The 18,100-nt window shown below is 42.0% G+C and overlaps 1 protein-coding gene across 8 annotated transcripts in view; it reads right to left on the reverse strand.

Moving 5' to 3' along the window:
- The window catches only part of SIPA1L1 (signal induced proliferation associated 1 like 1), a 340,274-nt gene extending 326,496 nt beyond the window's left edge, over window positions 1-13,778 (reverse strand). For 3 of the 8 annotated variants that reach the window (XM_045522180.2, XM_010962349.3, XM_045522179.2), the window contains exon 1: window positions 12,637-12,791. The gene's annotated coding sequence lies outside the window, so the exon portion shown is untranslated. Of the gene's footprint in view, window positions 1-12,636; window positions 12,792-12,977; window positions 13,555-13,641 lie in introns of those variants that run through there. The other 5 variants (XM_074365310.1, XM_074365312.1, XM_074365314.1 and 2 more) reach the window with 5 other exon arrangements.
- Between the last annotated feature and the right edge of the window lie 4,322 nt (window positions 13,779-18,100).

The raw sequence follows: 18,100 nt of genomic DNA on the forward strand, positions 1-18,100 counted from the left end.
AAATATAGAGATTTAAATATACAGACCCCTTCCAAATTGATTCTTACAATTGATCTAAATTTTCTAATACCTACTTCGGAAGGAAAGACAAAGGCTTAGGTTTTATCAGACAATTGTGTCAAGTGAAACATACTAGGTACCTATAGTTCAGTTTCTTAGATGTCGAAATAAAATAACGTACAGTAAGGCAATTCGGTGAAAAGCAAAAGATTATGCAACTTAACAATTATTGAGCCGATGGGTAAACTTCTTTTACAAATTTGAGGACCTGATAAAACCCCTAACAGAGAGATGTCTTCTTGCTGGCGAGATACCAGGGAACTACCCAAATAATTTATGCTTCCACAAAGTCTGCTCAAAAACAGAGTTCCTGTTCTCCTGACGCCCTGCTTCATTATTAAAGTCATTACTGCTTTCTTTCCACCAAACACCTGGAGTACTTTTTAGACCAAGTTCCTAAAGGTTTTCAGCTATTTGCCAACGGTTATATTCGCTACACGTGTCGGGCCCTCCAAGGCACCCTTAAAAAATGGCTTTACCATCTCTTTCTGAACCACATAACCTGCGGTGGGCACACACCGCCGATGCCAGCTGAGTCCTGTGGACTGCAGGTGCAACCAGGAGGGCCGTGGAGCAGGAGCAGTCGTCTTTCTGTTCAAACAGCCTAACGATCAGAAGACCCAGGGATGATCATCATCTTCTGACTGAAGGCAGTCCTAAAGCAACATCTCACTGTTGGGAAGGTATTTATTATCAGCAAATATTGCTGTTTTCAAGGATAAAACTATTTCCTACAACTTCTTTTAATAGATTCAAAATACTGTTGGTTGAAATATAAGACTGATGTTTTCAACATTTTTACTTGGCTCTTAAAACAAATTTTCATTCAGTGGATTCAAGTATATATTCAACATATTTCACCTGCTATAACAAAATTGTAAGCAATCAAAAAATCCCAGAATATGTAAACAGGCATGAATCCAGAAACACAGAGAATGATCTCCCTAATAAATCTGGCCGATTAAACCTGATTTGTTAACTGATCCAAGTTATGGAAATAATAATGACTTTGAGAAAGGAAAGAGCCATCTTTTTTCCTACCTGTAGTTAGTTTCCTAAACTTCCTCTCACGTAAATAAAATCACTTTAGCTACGGTTATTAAGGGGCAAGTCTGGCACCACGCGCCTGGGTATCACTCCAATGGCTCTACACAAAATGAAGCCCTGTGAGGCCCTGGGGGAACCTAAATACAACATTCTCCCAGAAGCTGCCCGGGAATCACAGAAGGGATCAAAGAGAAAGTTTTTCCACCTATTCAGAGAGAAAACCTTTGAAGGGCCAATGCCACCTCTCTATGATACACCCTGGCCTCTGAGTGAAATATTTCAAGAGACCACAAAGCACAGAAGATGGTAACAAGTCCACTTTCCAGAAATAATACCACCACGACAGGACTTCACTTTAGAAGGTTTAACATTTGATCTCTAGAATTCTGAGAAGGGCAAATACTTTCCCCATTTCTCACACACAAGAAAACTGAAGCTCATGCAGACTACCAGACCTGCCCCGCTGCCAACCTGACTTCCCCACCTGCACGTCCACTGGCATCACACACCCGGCACGCACCAAGCTGCTCGGCCCCCCACCCGAACCTGCTTCTCCAGTCTTCCCCATCTCAGGAAACAGCCCCGCAATTATTCCAGCTGCTCAGGCCAAAAACCGTGATGTCATCCTTGACTCCGCTCTTTCTTTCACTCCACGTCATCCAGCGTTCAGTCAATCACGTCAGCCCCACTGGAGATGCGTCCAGAATCCAGCCACTTCTCATCCCCTCCACTGCCGCTATCACCATGTCTCACCCAGGTTACTGATAGGATCCTCCAGTATCTCCCTGCTTCCACCTTTGCCCCCACCCTTCACCCTGTTCTCTACATCACAGAGTTCTGTCCTTTAAAAATATGTCAGATCCAAACCCTCTGTGCAAAACCCTCTGGTGGCTTCCCACCTCCCTCAGAGTTGCTAACTGCTATGTATCCAGGATGAGAACGGTGTCTGCCATCTAGAAGATGCTCAGTGAATACTCTGATTCGTATGTGAAAGAACAATGGCCAAAGTCACAGAGCCAGGACTACACCAATCTCCCAACAGTCTTCAGTAAAAAGCAAGGCCAGATTATAACAGCCAATAATCCACCAGAGAAAATTCTTGAATTTTACCCTGCATAACTGAATCTGATAATACAGAACCGACACTATGTTGAATTTCTAACAACAAATTAAAATGAAAATATAATTTTATATAGCCATGAAATCTCACACTATGTTAGCTGAATACTCTGCATTTGGCAGGATAGGCAACTTCCAGCTTATGATCACAGCACTGGCACGCGGATCCGCAGTGGGACTCTGCTGCAGGCAGCGACGTGATGTCACCAAATCTCAAAGTCTTGTGTGTACCACACACATGAATGACAAAGGCTCTGCAAACAGCTCGGAACTGAGCCCTAGAAGGGGGTGATAAGCATTTCTAAATCTCCCACGCTGGCACTACACCAATCATGAGAAATGGGAATTAAGTTTCTTGAGTGTTACAAATAACAGAAAGGTTAGCTTCAAAATCGTCTCCTGCCAAAATTACAAGGAAAGAGTCTCATTTGAGTTAAAATGCTGATTATTTTCAGATCAGAGTGAAACGAGTGCTAAAATTATCCACATTATACAATTTTCTCAGTAAAATCATTGAGTTAGAAACAAAAACTCTACATTCCTTTCTCCAGTTCCTTCAAAAACATTTCTACTATCTGCAAAAAAAGTCCCAAATCATAATAATCAATTTACAGAGTTTTAATAACTGACCTTAAAGGAAACAATTCAACCCTCAGCTTTCCTATTACAAAGGAAAATATTACTTGGTATATAAAAAGTGAACAATGAAGACTTAAATGAACAAACGAATGAAAAAGTGAATGAAGATTCAAAAGGGGGATATGACAATTAATGGGAAAATTCAGAATGAGCCAAAACTAGGTTTCTAGATTCTCGTGGAGCAGGCTTGAAGTAGAGGAAACTAAGATTTGAAAACCTTACCTAGGGCTTCAGGAAAATCGTAAGCAAAATTCACTAAAGCCAGTTTCCTTTAGTCCTGTTACTTAGAAAAGCACTTGATAAAATAAATTTAGCCAAGACAGGTCTCCTTGGAAACTAAGAGGCAGAATTATCTGGTGTTTCTTTCTTCCTCTCCACAAAGAGTATTTAATATAGGACTATTTTCATAATAAACAACCACAGTTGTTTTGCATCAAAGTAAAACAGGAGGCCTTCAGCAAAAGAGAAAAATCCAACCAGAGGAGAGGAACAGGACACTGGGAAAAATGACATCAATCAGTAGAGGAATATCAGCCACATGAGGGCAGGAGCTGTGTATTCTTTCAGCACTAGAAGCAGCCACTGGCCCCTGGAACACAGTGGGAGTCAGTAAACACCGAAGAGATACATGAGTAAATTACTCCTTACAAAGCCACCCAAGTAGACTTAATTCACTTGGTCACCATCAAACGACTCTATACTATAGGACTACTAACATGCAAACATAATACATTTTTCCTCCATAGAAATTCTACCAATTGTCCCCTGAATACACCCAACCAAAATTATGCCTATAGTTTTATTAAGAAGGTAAGCAAGTCTGTCTTAAGTAGCCTAAATAACTTACTAAAGCAGCCACTTATTACACTGTTCTGGCTCCAATCTCTCTCCTTCAAGTCAATCTCATACACCCGAGCCAGGTTAACTGTATGTTCTTTGCACATCCTAGAAAACAAAACAGTACTGTGGCTAAGTATTCCATCTCTGTATGTGGCCCACTGCTACTCAACGGGCAGCTACAGCAAATCAGCAACTACTGGGTTGGAACAGGAAAGGCAGCAGAGTGTCAAGGAAAAAAATATCACAAGTGACAGTTCTCGTAATAACTGATCCCCTGAGATTACTGTCAGAGGCTTTCTTTAAAGACCTCCCTTTAGCACCACGACAGAACTGACACGGGTGGTTTTGGGCATTTATACCCACTGAGGTACACGTCCCATCTTCAAGATCAATTCAAGGTCCATCACCTTCTTGAAGCTTCCCCAAGCCCCTGGACTAAGTATCTGTGGAAGCACTTTGTAAACCAGGAGCTACAGTTTGCGGCTACAGCTCTCACTCTACTAGTTTCACATACATCCTGCCATGTAAACCACTTTACCTCATTCTTCAGGTGGGTCTAGTCCCCTCAAAAGAATCAAAACTTCTTTAGATTGCTTTTCCTATTGCCAACTTCTCTGTTACTTCCCCATCAACCAACACCTACAATAGCATAAGGTAAAAATAAGTGCCATTCAAACTTCCTGATTTCAACATGTATTACAAAGCTAAGGCAATCAAAACAAGGTGGTACCGGCGTACAGACAAAGAGGTCACTGGAATAAAACAGAGCGCCCAGAAATAAACCATTGCATATATGGTCAACTCGTCTTCAACAAGGATGTCAAGACCACTCAATGGGGAAAGGACAGTCTCTTCAACAACTAGTGCTGAGAAAACAGGATATCCACACGCAAAAGAATGAAGTTGAATCTTTACACCATACATAAAGATGAACTCAAAATGGGTTAAAAAACTACTTGTAAGAACTAAAACTATAAAACTTCTAAAAGAAAACATAAGGGGAAGTTTCATGACACTGGACTTAGGAATGATTTCTTGGATATGACTCCAAAAGCACAGGCAACAAAAGCAAAAATAGACAACTGGGATTATATCAAAATTTAAAACTTTCATGGATCAAAGGACACAATCAAAAGAGTGAAAAGGCAACCTACAAAACAGGAGAAAACACCTGCAAATCATGTATCTGATAAGGGGCTAATACCCAGAATATACAAAGAGCTCCTGCAATTCAACAACAAAAAATCAAATAACCTAACTGAAAAATGAGCAGACTTCAAAAGACATTTCTCCAAAGATGATATACAAATGTCCAAACATATGAAAAGACACTCAATATAACCCATCAACAGAGAAATGCAAATCAAAACCACAATGAGATACCACCTCACACCTATTAGAATGGGTATCAAAAAACAAAATAACAAGGGTTGGCAAGGATGTGGAATTAACACTTGTACACAGCTGCTGGGAATGTAAAATGATGCAACTGCTATGAAACACAGTATGGTGGTTACTCAAAAAAAATTAAAATAGAACTACCATATGATACTTAAGTCCCACTTCTGAGTCTATATCCACAGAAATTGAAAGCAGGGTCTCAAAGAGATATCTGTAAAGCCAGGTTCATAGCACTATTCACAATAGCTAAGAGGTAGAAGCAACCCAAATGTCCATCTGTGGATGAACAGATAAACAAAATGTGATACACACATACAATGCACTGTTACTCAGCCGTAAAAGGGAAGGAAATACTGTGACATGCCAACATCTATGAACCTTGAGGACATTATGCTAAGTGAAATAAGGCAGTCACAAAAAGACAAATACAGCATGATTTACAAGTAGAAATAATAAAACAAATAATAAAGTAGAATGGTGATTGCCAGGGAAGAGAGGCGGATTGCTTAATGGGTATAGTTTCAGATTTACAAGATGAAAATATTCTAGACTTCTGTTTCACAACAATAGGAATATCCTAAACACTACTGAACTGTACACTTACAAATGGTTAAGACCATAAATTTTATGCTTTCTGTTTTTCACCCCAATAAAAAAAGTAAGTGCCAACATGCAAACACCAAATTGGATTCACATGTTCTACCTCCACTGCAGGAGTCTAAGCAGCCTGACCCTTTTAGCAGTTGGCAGTCATTTCCAAATTTCTGCCAAGCTGTCTTTTTTAATCAATGGGACTGTACACATGATCGAAGGCTTTCCCTTTATCCAACCAAAATGAAGTTTCTACAAACCCTAGTCAGCTGCTTTCTGGTTTAAGCCCACTACTCGTTTACCTTATTGTCCCACAAAAATCCAAAAGATTCACCTACTGAATTTCTTCAAACCACCCATCCACGTGTTATCCAGCCGCTTCCCCAAAGAAATGCCCCGAGATCACTGCTTCTCCACCCTCCCCCACCCAGGCAGCTGCTGACCCAAACCACTGAAGATCACTACTATAAAACTCTACCTTGAAAACGGTCTTCGGACCAATCCCACCAAAAGCGATTATCAGGCTGAGGTTCTTGAACTTTTAATAAGCCTTTTCTGTGACCCCTGTAGCTCTTCATAACCTATCACGTAGCTATTGAAAAATTATTTTGTCATGCAATTATTACTATATCTTATTTCCTATTACAAAGGATCAGCACTAGGATCTTAATTTAAAAAATAAAATAAAGTGACACTGAGACTTTGGGAAGAATCAGAGAGGCATTTCTCAAACTGGAAGAGATGAGGGTTAGGAACCACATTTAGTTTCAAGCCTCCTAACAGGATTCCCAAGGGTACATTCTAAGCCAGAAGGCAAACCCCGCTCCAAAAATATATACACACAGAGTACACTCTCGTTATCCATGAAATTCCAGCTACTTAGAAATTAGACTCTGGCAAAATACATTGGCAGAGCCCCTGAGATCTTTGTTGGAGTAGCCAGAAGTACGATTAGGGAAAAGGGAAGAGTTAAATCAAATACACACTAACCCTCATTTCAAGAGTAAGAATATTTGTTTTTGAAGTCCTTGAAAGAAAAAGGAATGTGGTTCCCGTAAGTCACAAACTAACATTTCTTGAAAAAATATGGGAAAATATTTCTTTCCATTTTTTCCCCCTGAGCATACACAGGTGAAGCAAGGAATGAGTTAGTCAAATTGAGTGGAAATTTTAGAACATTCTATCAATGCATAATTACTTATCTTAACAGGTATCTCCTTACAAGTGGCCTCTCTTCCTGAGGGCATGAGATACCACCGTTCAGTTATCAGCTGCTTCTCTGAAAGCATCAAAAAAGTGAAAAGAAACTTATAAAAACAAATTGCCAATCAATTCCGGGAACTAAAATTGTTAAAGAAAATGCCAGGAGCTCACAACATATCAAACCAGAATTCCTATCTAGGCAAATAATTGAGAATATGAAGAAAAATGAATTAGAAAAAGATCATACAGGAGCCAATGGAAATAAGGCTGATCGCAGCTGTCTTGAGTATAGGAATGTGGGCATTCAGCACACAGCCCTTTTGCTTTTGATTTCTTAATAGCTTTATTCTGAGAAGTTTAGAAGTTCTAAAAGGAAGCAAGACGCTGAACCACAAAAATCAATCAATGACAATACTTGTAGCTTTGGTAAAAGGCTTTCTGGAAAAAAAAGAAAGAGATGGGGGGGCGGAGACAGAAAGGGAGAGAGAGAAGAAGAACCAAAATTCACTCTGGTGTCTCTGAAATTGATTTAACCTGGACCTGTTCTGGGGGTGGGAGAGGAAAACAGGAATCCAGGGGCCGCCACCGTGGGATGGCCAGTCTGCTCAAGCTGGCTCTGAGTGACCCTCTGTTTGTGCAAATCAGTAACTCTCTCTTTCCAGGACATTCACCAACAAGCATCCTAGTGCCTTTCCCAAACTGAAAAAAGGGAAATCTAACATTATGTAATTGACTGTTTCCCACAATTTAAAGTTAGGCACGCTACAATCCTAATTAGAGGGAGAACCTAGTGCAACATGACAAGTAACAAATTAGAAATCCAAAGGCTGAAAATTCTCATCCCAGACCTCTAGAAGCAAAGAGAAACAGCTTCACCCCACTCCGTGGCGCACCACACAAGGCACTGCTGTTGACTGAAGTCCAACAAAAGAAGGCCCTGACATTCCACTGGGTCGTTTTGGTGCCATCTCTCTAGATCTTCAAGAAAACACACATGTTCTCTTTTGCAACCAGGTTACCTTATTCCTCCCCAGCCACAGTAAAAGGAGAAAATGGAAGGACCAGCCCCTCCCTCAAAAGATATACCCGACAGATTTTCCTACCCTCGTGATCACAACCCAATCACACTCACGTTATTCTAACCCTCACTCGAATCACCTGCGTTTCAGAGAGCCAAAGAAAACAGATTCCTTGTTTCTATGACTCACTCCAGAGCTCACCAAAAACCAACCAAAAGAATAAATGAGCTGTCATCCAAGAATAATTAGCTTTACATATATAAAACCTTTGGAAAACAAAATGCCATAAAAGTGTGTAGGCTTTGTTTTGCTTTTGTTAATTAGCTAAGCATAGAAAAAACTAAAAGCAAAAATCCAATGGAGCCAATTTATTACCCACACCAAAAAAGTAAAAGCGCAGTGGAGAGAAGGTTGGACTGTCAATCTCAAGTGACAGTGACACTCGTATTTTAACCAGCACCGTAGGTGGGAAAGACACAAATTTTTGTGTGAGCACTGAAGGAATAACTTAATGCTCAACCCTCCCCAGGAAAGGTAGAGTCCCACACTCAAAGGGCAGTCACCCAACCAGCAGGGATGTTTCTTCTCTCCTGGCTCAGATTACCCCAGGGGAAGGTAGGGTGGTGATATATAAATCACTTGCGGTTTCAACAGGAAGCTCCTACAACTTCTTCCTGTTTTATGGGCAATTACCCCTCCACCGGACCATCCTCCCCAGCCCCTACCCCCACCCCCTGGTAACCCAGAAACATCGCTGAGAGAGAAGGTCTAAAGTTGCCACCGTTCCAGAAACAAGGAAGGCACAACCACTTTCTTTGCCAAATGAAAAACGAGTTTAAGATGGGAAGAAAACGGTCAACTACAACAAATTAAGTTTGGCTTCTCTAAAGAGCATACAAAGTATATTATGCTCTGAATTAGCCAACATTCCTTTAAAAAAAAAAAAGACCACAGGCTTTCCATGTAAATACTTAAACTCATAATTTCTTTTTCCATAACTTTGTAATTTGAGTAACTCTAAAGCTTAGTTACCAAACACTACATCAATGTGGTTTTCATAACTTTTCAACCTTCATGTACATTTCATTTTAAGTTTTGCTTCCTCTCATTTTAGGCATTTAATAAATACTGAACACTTGACTGTGGCGGGGGTAGTAAATAAACTTTAACATAACAGACTCTAAGTTAGGAAAAAAAAAACAGGACGCAAAGAAGTTCAGTTAAATTGGAAAACCTGCCTTCCAATCACTGTGTGATCAGTGACTAGTACTTCTACAACCTTCAAAAAAAGCACTTCAACTTTCTGGGCTTCAGTTTCCCCATCTGTGAAATGGAGAAGAAGGGCCAAATGATTTATGCTCAAAATCCCTTCTAACTTCAACAATCTATGAATCTCTTCATCAGAAAGTAGGAAAGTGCAATTACAAATAAGACTTTATGGTTTACAAAAGACTTCCATAGATATATTCTCAATAATTTTTGCAACAGAGCTGTGAAGCAAGTATTATGCCCATCAGTGCAGAATCACACTTTTTTCAGAAAGATAGCTCAGAAAGAGGTTTGATTATTTTTTTAAGATCTCATAGCTGGAAAATTTAAAACCCAGACCTTCCAAGGACAAACACTGGGCCCCATTATTTCAAAAATTAATTTAAGTAAGTTAAAATTCAAAAGTAATTGCCTATTAATTATTTATAATAGCCAAAACATGGAAGCAACTTAAATGCCCATCAAGAGATGAACGGATAAAGAAGATGTACACACACACACACACACATATATACACACAATGGAACATGAAGCAATACTTGGTGGAATTGAATACTACTCAGCCATGAAAAAGAATGAAATAATGCCATTTACAGCAACATGGATGGAACAAGAGATTATCATACCAAAGCGAAATAAGTCAGGCAGAGAAACACAAATATCATATGACATCATTTATATGTGGAATCTAAAATATGATACAAATGAACTTATTTACGAAACAGAAACCGACTCACAGACACAGAAAGCAAGCTTATGGTGACCAAAGGGGAAGGGGGGGAGGGATAAATTAGGAGTTTGGAATTAGCAGATACATAGTACTATATATATAAAATAGATAAACAAGGACATACTATATAGCACAGGGAACTATATTCAATATCTTGTAATAACCTATAATGGAAAAGAACTTGGAAAAGCATATATATATATACACACATACATATATATAAAACTAAATCACCTTGCTGTACACCTGAAACTAACACAAGATTGCCAATCAACTACACTTCAATTTAATAAAATTTTTTTTAATTGCCTGCTATCCAAAACTCAGGGTATCAGAACACCAAACCAGGAAAGGTTACTACAAATGGCCTCACTGCACTGTTAAGTTCCTTGAGGCCAAGAACACACTATTACTCACCTCTGGAATCACTGATCTTAACACAGCATGCCTCCCAGGTAGAGGCATTCAATAAATGCTGTTTGACTTACCACAAATTTCAAAAGGTTAGGAATACAGTGATATTATGGAGGACAATTTTTTTTCTGAATTTAAGAACTTCTATGGTTTGAGTGAAAAGGAAGAAAGAAGCACTGTGTATCTGAGTGCTAGCTCTACATCATAGGGATGAGTCTATTTGTCTTCCTTAGAGAAATTCCCATTTGATCAGTGAATCAAAAGGCTCAAATCTGCAATGTCACCTGAAAATCTTCAGGCATGCTTCACATGTGCACTGATGTGGACCAAGAGAAATGATAGCACAACACTGAGCCTGAAGGAAGCACATAATCGTGCTATCATTAATCACCATGTACTTTCCCCTAAGTCAGAAAGATGCAGAGAATCTGTACTCATACTGTTCTGCCTCTCCTCCTGCTACTGTTCCACAGTTCAAAGAGATAGAAAACAGCCACTTATTGAAAAACTCAAGCTGCAACCATAAGACAGAACACACACATATTCCAACTCAGAGTCAACCAAGATCTTCCAAAGTCTTTACAAAACCACTAATCTCAAGCAATCTTCAATCTGTGACTTCAATAAAGTTACTAGAAGGTGTTTTTTAAAAGTTGCTGAAAAAAAAAATCAAGGGAGTTGGGGGGGTACACAAATATTACACACCCAATTCAATGCAAAAGCAAAATAAATACAAAAGTGAGGAAATAATAGTGAAAGGATAGAGTTAAAAGAATCTTAATATAGAATTTCAGTGAGCTGCTTTGCAATTATCAAGTCAACCTTGCCACAGAATCCTATGACGAAGTCATAACTAACACTGCCTGACACTTCAGATCTAAAAAGTTCACTGCACCAGAACTGCAAATTCAAACTCAAGGAGCAGTACCAGGAACTACAGAGAAGCTAACAGCAACACCTACTGACTGTCTTCAGCCACTTGTCAAACTTGTTCTTTCAGTCAACTAGAGAAATCTAATGATACAGTCAACTTCAAGAGTCCTTTACTTAGTATAATGAGATAAAAGTTGTCAGCCACATAAAACCATTCTTCCTTCAAAATCTCTTCTTTCGCCCCTAACCATTTATGTGCAGATCATCACTAAAATCATTTTAAATGCACTGTTAATTGCTAATGCCTTAGTATAAATAATTTATTCCATGGGAAAAATATTTTAATATTAATATTCTTGTGAATAACTAGCATGTCATCTAATAGTCGGACACATCAGTGACTATAAACTGTTTTATGAAAACCTTTTATTTGAGACTACTGCTGTTACCACTGTCCTATATTACTTCCATCAGCTTTTTTTTTTCTTTCCTGGTAAAGGTGGCTTAATTGTACCTTTTAAAAATGAAAAAGGGGAAAGTGAAAGTCATTAAATCAGGATTATACAGAAAATTAATACTGTTACTGAACTGGATGCAGAGAATGATTCTGTAGGATTTAATCATGTACTTTTCCAAAAGATTAGGTCAGAGAATCTTTGCCTTGGATGAATATTCCATATGAGAAAACAAGGGAAAGTTGACACTTAACTCCCACAGAGTACCAGCATAAAAACAATGGCTTTAAGAGTCTGAGTCAGAGTTTCAACATAAAAGGTTTGCTTTATAGAGGAAACGCCAACCCCAGTTCATCCAGATAGACCTGGAACCTGATGAAAGTCGACACCTTTACTCTGAAATTTGCATCGCATCACTGGCTCCCAGTTTAGAAATACAATCGCTTAGCAGATAGTAAGAATTTCAGTGAATGCTGCCTCTACAATACCCGTCATGAAAAATAAAATCTGTAAGGTAAATGCAGCCTAGGAGCCATCAGTCCCCAAATGCTTCTCTTCAAAACGAATACCAACAACTCAATGAAACATCTTCCTTGAAAGTGAGCCATTTGCCTTGCTTCTCTGTTTTCCAAACGGTGAACCCGATGAAATTTCAACCTGCCCAACACGATTACTTGTCCACCTAGAAATGCCGTGGAGCGCGATAGGGAGCCTGGCAAATTTCCTTTAAGGTCAAGAGAAGTTGGAAACGGGGTGAAGGAGAAAAAGTTCTTTTTTTGCAGTACCTTCACGCTTCCCCAGCCCTCTCGTGGTTTACTCGCTCCAAGGAAAGCTGGCTAGAGCATCCCCGGATTCCACTCTCCACCAGACCCCCGGGAGAGAAATTAACCACCCGCGGGCACCGAGCTGCTCTTCCTCCTTTCTCACGAGTAAACCTCTCGGCCTGTCCCTCCTGCACAGCCTGCAAAGCGCTCACCCAGGTGACTGAAGGTGGAGACGAGCAGCGGGGTGGTCGCAGCCACCTCGACGGGGGCGCGGGTCTCCCGGCCTCTAGCACAGGCGCCTGGCGGAGAGTTGTGCAGATTCGGATTCCAAGGTGCGCGCGCGCGCGCGCGCCGGGCGCGGTGCAGCCCGGACTCGCCCCCGCCGGGCTGCGCTATAAGCACGCCACCAAATCGGAAATAAAAACTTTGACCGGCCTCCTGGTGTCTTGCTCCGGGTTCCGGACCCGCGTCCCGGCCAACATTGCGGTGGGGGCTGTCAACAGTGCTGCACCCCCGCTCCCCTGCCCGGACCCGGGACGCGGGAGCAACTTACCTCTCGGCCCAGCCTCCCGGTGCAGCCGCGCGTCCGGGGCGCGTCCGCCGCGCGCTCTCCCTGGGGAGAAAGAGAAATCGTGCAGACGGTCGGCGCGCGCTCACTCGCCGCCTCCTCTGCAGAGAACGGCTGGCGGCTAGGCCGGGGCGGGCGCCGAGCGGAGGGGGGCTCGGGGAGGCGGGGGCGGAATCAGCTCAACTCCTGAGCCTGCCTCCGAGGGGCACCCGGAATGCAAGCAGGAGAGCAGCCGGCGGGGGCCGCGCTCCCGACGGAGTGGGGGGCGGAGGTGCCCGGCTTCCCGGGCATCAACTATTGTCCAGGCGCTCAGGTCCCCGCTTGAGACGCCTCCGAGGCTCAGCGCCCCCCATCCGGCCCGTGTGCCAAATAGCTGAGGGGGCGGCCGAAACTGGAAGCGAGTGCGGGTGGCTGGGGTCCGGGGTCCGAAGTCCGGGGTCCGAAGTCCGAGGTGGGCGCGGGGGAATAGGGAGGTGCGTGCCGAGTGGGGGAAGGGACAGGTAACTGCAGAGGGGGGCGGGAAGGCCCAGGAGGTTCCGCGGGGGGAGGAAATGGGGAGGGAGCCCCGGAGGCGGGAGAGGATGGAGTGGCTGCGGGGGTTGGGGAGGAGGTCTCAGAAGCCCTGACCTGGCCCTCCCCGGGGACCCACCTCCCGGGGACTCAGGGCTGCTCGGACTTTCGCTCACTCGCTCACGCACACAGTGAACTCGCTCACAAAGTTGCCGGAGGTGGCGGCGCCGCACTCGCCTTTCCCCTCCCCTCCCCACCTCCCCTCCCTATTCCTTCCCCTCCTTTACTCCCTTCCTCCCTCCCCAAGTCTCGGGTGAGATCACCGTGGCGAGGCTTAACGCTGCGCTCAAATCTCGCGAGAGAAGCGACAGCTCAGCCCAGGCGGCGGGGGAAGTGAAAGAGTTGGAGGAAGGTGGGGGACCGCGGAACTCCTAGTTGCTATGACGACGGCAAAGCCCTGGATTCCTGTCTCCTGCGGAGAGCAGAAGCAGCAAACGTGGGTGCAAGTTTCCAACCTGTCCCCTCCTTTGCCCTACACCCTAATGGTGGGGAAAGAAAGGGATAGAAGCGGCAAAAGATTTTTAAACCAATTTGAGAGGGCATCTGGAGAAGACCAGCGTCATGATATCTGGCTAAATTTGGAAAATAAGGTTAATTATTTTTTAGAGATTCTGCGACAGATCTCTGCCATAGAAGCCAGCACATATCTGAACCCCCAATTTCCTACCATATAGTCAACTTTTCATGTCTAATATCTTCCCCCAACCACCACCCACTCTGTATGCTCCCTCTCTCCTCCCCGGCCAGCCCCCCCCCATCCCACCCCACCTCCCTACCACCACCACCAGACGGGCCGCCTTGAGGATTTGCCTTATCCATCTTTGTATCCTCGGCGCCTCCACAGGCTTGGTACATAGTAGGTATTTACTTAATGTCTACTGGAAAAATGAATGCAACAGACTGTACGTGTCCTCAGTACTTTCCTTTCACCCCACCTTGGAAAGTACTTAGGCTTAGAATATAAATTTCTGCCCACAGTTATGTTTTTGGCTCTATTAAACTATCCTTCCATTTCTGTTCACACAGAATGTATCTGTTTTTCAGTAGTTATAATCCCTCCTTTCTCTTCCTCCATCTTTATCTCGTGAAAATCCTACTCACCATGGCGGGTGGGGCAGGGGAGCAGGCAATCATTAAACTTCTTCAGATGCCTTCATACCTACTTATAGTTATTTTGGTGGCGGTGTGAGTGTATTTAGTTTGGGACTTTGGTTTGAGTTAGCATATTTATTAAATAACAAGTTTATTAGGGTTAAACTTATAATCAAGTTTATTAGGGTTAAACTTACAATCAAGTTAAGGGTGAACATGAAATTTTCTCATTCCCCTATTTCTCTTATTTGTAAACACTTTTATTTGGGGATTTTATATACTCACTGCCAAAATAAAATGAATACTGTTAATAGACACTAAGCTTACAATTTCAAAATAGATAAGTAAAATAAGATTCCATGGTATGTGAATTATATCTCAATTTAAAAAAAGATTCCATTCCTATTGACATAAATATGGGAAAACCATTACTTAAATAAATAGGTAACATGCAAGCTTAAATGCTATGTTGGTGAAAGCTTTTATGTTAGAAACCTAGTGATACAGTGATAAAAAACACTGGACAAAGTCAGGAAACTAAGGTTTGAGTTCCTCTGTGTCGCTGCTAATTGAGTCTCCCTGAAAAGTTATTTAATCTTTCTGATTCTTCATCTGTAAAATGAGAGGTAGCCCACACATTAGGTCAATACAGCTTTAAAATTATGTGGCTCTTAGACCTATAAAAAATTTCAATAAATAACAGATTTTCCTTTTATATCAAATAAGAGTTTTTCATCTTGTAGTAGGTCAGTTTCAGAGTTTAGCTACATGTTGACAGTTACTTTTAAAGTTCTCTTGTCTCAACTATAAAAACAACAAAAACATTGACCATGTTACAATAATTTCAAAGGGAATCCATTGTTCTTTATTTGCTTTTACACAAACTCAACACAGATTTCTTGTTATTTAATAAATATGCTAACTCAAACCAAAGACCCAAACTAAATACACTCACACCCCCACCAAAATAACTACTACTAAGAAGGAAAGAGGGAGGGAGAGAAGGGAAGGAAGAAGGGTAGGACTTAAATTCATAGATCAATATTTTTAATATCAAAGTTTTAGAAAGAAATACAATGGAGCAGCACCATCAATCCTGTTGCTCTGTTTTAAGGAACTATTTTTCATAGCGTAGCATGCTATTGTAAATCAGTTGTTCACCAGCCCTGTCTCAACTTTTAACATAGTTTTGCCCTTAAAGGATGGCTGCCAACCTGTATTCACCAACCCAGCACAATTTCCAGGGCACCTGTTTTATGTCTCCCGGGTAGCAATTGATACATTTGAAATAACTGACCCAAGTGCTAGCCAAATCTATTAAGTTTTTTCAATGTTTCTTATGAGGCTCAAGAGATGAGCAGTGGCCTCAAATTACAAAGATAATTTCCCTAACCTTCAGGCCTAGTAGAGCAGGAGAGACTGTCCTAGGAACATAAAACTGCTCTGTCAAGATCCTGAGATGCTCTTTATCCCTCCCTGGTGGCAGAACTTTGGCCAGTGTTTCTGAAGGAAATAGAAGACAAAATCCACCAAAGCTGAAGTTCAAACTGCATGGCTCTCTGGGTCAGGCACTCTGTCTGCATCCTCCCTGACCTTGCTGGGGTTTCAAGATAGCAGACAAGGAAAGCAGAAGGGGGAATAGAGAGTTTGTCAATCACAGATAAAACCTCAAAACCACTTCTTCCCACTCCCTCTATTGGCTTTCTATCCACCTCTACCCAACCCCCTCCCCTACTTACTCAAGGGCTGTGAAAGCCATCCCCACTATGAATAGAACCCCCTCCCTATTCACTTCTGAGTTTGTTAAAGCGCTGTCAGGATTCGTTTCCCTCTGGTTATTCACTTCTGCTCAACAGCACACCCTCACATATCTAATATGGAATGAACTTTGACACACAAAGACCTGCCAAGCAAGGAAAATATATGTTTTTTTCCTAAATATTACCACCATCGATTTACATGTGCATGTTTTACAATTAAAATCTGTTTATCCAGCCTATTATCATCAGTTCAGGCCATTACTAACTAAATTTCAGAGAAAAAACTCAGTTATAAAGAAAGGGCAAAGTGCCCCTGCCAATCACCCAAGATTAAATTACATCCAATGCTGTTTCAGTTTTAGTTGTTTGTTTTAGCCCTATGTGATATAACTCTATTTACCTGAATACTAGATTGCTTAGAACACCTCATTCTCCCATCTACAGCAAAATATTTATTACATGTTTAAAACATCAACTACCGTATAATCCATGAACATTCCTCAGCAAAGCTACTATGCTTCCTTGTCCATTCTCTCTCCCAAAGGACTGTTTCACACCTTCTCCTCCTACAGCAAACCTCCTGCTTATTACTGACAGCTAAAGGCCATGCTTCTTTCATTGGCAAAATACAAGTGATAAGAAGAGAACTTAGCACACACTCCATCCCTACCACTCTGTCTACCTACCCACCTGCATCTGTCTGCATGGCCTCTTCCATCCTCCTGGCACTTATGATAAACTCTTGGTCCTCTTAGCCAAGGTTACCCTCGCCACCTGTGTACCAATCCCATCCGCTCTGACTTGGGAGACTGATTCAGCAATTGTCCTCTCTCGCACACACATGTCAGGAAAATTTCCCTCTCTACAGAATCATTTCTGAGTGCTTACAAGCCCGCTGTAATATCTGCCATGGTAAAAAATAAAACATTTCCTAGATTCCATAGCTCCCTCTGCTTCACTTGACCACTGGATTCATCAAAAGGTTTTTCCACACTTGATATCTTCAGTTCCTCTCCTCCCATTCTCCTGAATCTTCTCTGAGTGGCCTTTCATCCTCACCACTCCGAGGGAAACAGGTCTTCTCAGAGTCCCTAGTAACGACCGCACTGCTAAATCCAGCAGTCAGTTCCCATCCTCACCTCACCTGACCTCTAAAGCATCAGCGGAAGAAGCTGATTACGCTTATCCTTGAAAAAAGTTTCTTCACATGGCTTCTGGGTTAAGAATTTGTCTTGGTTCTTCTCCTCCCTTTCTGGCTCTGTCATTATCGAATCCCTAAACATAGACGTCCCCAGAACTCAGTCCTTGGACACCTTCTCTCTGTGGTCCCTTATGATTCCATGACAGTCTCACCAGCCTGATAGCTAAATGCCATCCATTTACTGACTACTCTCAAATTTACATCTCCAGGCCAGGTGCTCTGCAGACTCCAGACTTCCACATCCACCTCCTACTCAACTTCTCCAACTGTTTGTGTAGTAGGTATCTCAAAAATCACATGTCTAAAACTGGAAAGCGCCAACATTCCTCCCAAAACCGGTTCCCTCCTGCAGTTTTTCCTACCTCAGTTAAGGGTACCTTCCAGAGAGTTAGAGGTTCTTATTCAGAGGGTAAGTCTTAGAGTCATCCTTGACCTTCTAGGTCTCTTGTATGACACATCAGACCCGCAGTGAATTCTGTAGGCTC

The sequence above is a fragment of the Camelus bactrianus genome, chromosome 6 (genome assembly GCF_048773025.1).
Source record: "Camelus bactrianus isolate YW-2024 breed Bactrian camel chromosome 6, ASM4877302v1, whole genome shotgun sequence".
NCBI classification, from domain to species: Eukaryota; Metazoa; Chordata; class Mammalia; order Artiodactyla; family Camelidae; genus Camelus; species Camelus bactrianus.